Source organism: Helianthus annuus, chromosome 15 (assembly GCF_002127325.2).
Source record: "Helianthus annuus cultivar XRQ/B chromosome 15, HanXRQr2.0-SUNRISE, whole genome shotgun sequence".
Lineage (NCBI taxonomy): Eukaryota > Viridiplantae > Streptophyta > Magnoliopsida > Asterales > Asteraceae > Helianthus > Helianthus annuus.
The window spans coordinates 54,105,134-54,106,850 of record NC_035447.2 but is presented as its reverse complement, the minus strand read 5'-3'; positions in this window follow the sequence as shown (position 1 = coordinate 54,106,850).

The following is a 1,717-nucleotide window of genomic DNA, read 5'->3' as shown; positions in this document are numbered from 1 at the left end:
AGAACAACTTCTGCACTTTAGGAATATAATAAAAAAGATTTGAAAAAGAAAAGACTTTATGGATGCAGTTAGAGTTGTGCACGTTAGATTGGTTTTCCAATTTGGGAAGTATTATGTTGGGTCCAATACCATGTCCTACTCATCTGTTTCCCGTTAACCAATTCATAGGACATTGAACCTGCTACTTAATTATTTTATTTTATTGTTATTAATATATTATATTATATTGTAACAGAACTTGTTCGATAAGTCAACATTCTACAGTATTTAATATAATAAAATAACATAAAAGAGATGATGTTTATCATACATATCGTGTTAGATTTTATTGTTCCGATATCGTTACTTACGTAGCCATTTAAACAAAGTTATTTAAATTCAATATATTATACATGCTTAGCTTAGATATAATTATCACAGTCGGTATATTTTTATTTTTCAAAATACACCCTCGATTATACTAAAATGACAACAATGGTTAGTCTTCGTATTCGTATATATAAACAGGGTGGGGTTATCCTACGAAGGGGTTTTATCTAAGAAGAATAAGAAATGTTTTAGATCACTAGATCTAGATTTTAATGGATGAGGTCATGACAAAATTGTAAATAGTGTTCAATAGTTTTTGTGTCTAATTTGACTTGATTAGGGGTAATAAAGTCTTTTCCACCCAGGGCTGTTCACGAGCCGAACTGAGTCGAGCCAGGGCAAGCTCGGGCTCGGCTCGATTATAAACCGAGCTGACTCAGCTCGGATTTGAAACCGAGCTGAAAATCTAAGCTTGGGCTCGGCTTGGTTTTAAACCGAGCTGGCTTGGCTCAGCTTAGTTTGACTCGATTTTGAAAAGAAAATTTAATACATAGCTCTCAAAATTCACTATATAAAAATATTATACAATATAAGCTCGTTAGTATGGTAATCAATATTCAAATATGCATTGCTGATTCGAGGATCCGGTGAGTCTGACGGAGCTTCGGTCCCGAAATGACGTGTTCGGTGCGATTATTACGACTAAGAAAGGAGTAGAAACATAATACGACACCGAGCAGTCACTTATAATCTGGTCTCTATTGATTATTCAACATTTACAGCACCACGAGACCAGTTGGATAGCATTTCCCCTCTGGGAACCAAAAGCTTGTCCAAATGGGCACCCTATCCCTCTATTTATTGACAACTCACATATGGGTCCATCCGATCGGATTGACCTTGACATTTACAAAACCTGTCCAACTTTTCTCTATACTATACAATATTCAACACACGCTCTATCTAACTATTCGCACAGTGGCAGACGTACGGAATATGCACCAACAGATTCCCCCTCGGATGTCACTATCGAATCATCTTTAGAACTTTTAGAACCTTGAGCCGTGTTTGAATATTCTGCAATCTTCAACTTTTCTGCAACTTCAATCAAGTATCTTGAAATCTGACTATCCAAATTCTCCCTCGATTGATGATTCGGATTTGCTTTTGCCAAAGTAAAGCACGAATTCCCCCTGGATGAATCTTCAGGTCTTTTGCACAGTTTACGACTCTCCTCTGATTTGCTAAACTGCAACCTTCACGAGCAATCACCAATTTGAAACTAATCAATGCAGCATCCTCTGTTTCAACTTTAACCACATCCGAGCTCAGTTTTTGATATCACAAGTAAGCACCACGATCTACGCATTCCGCGTGCTCGATCTAAGAATGTACAAAAACTCAACCG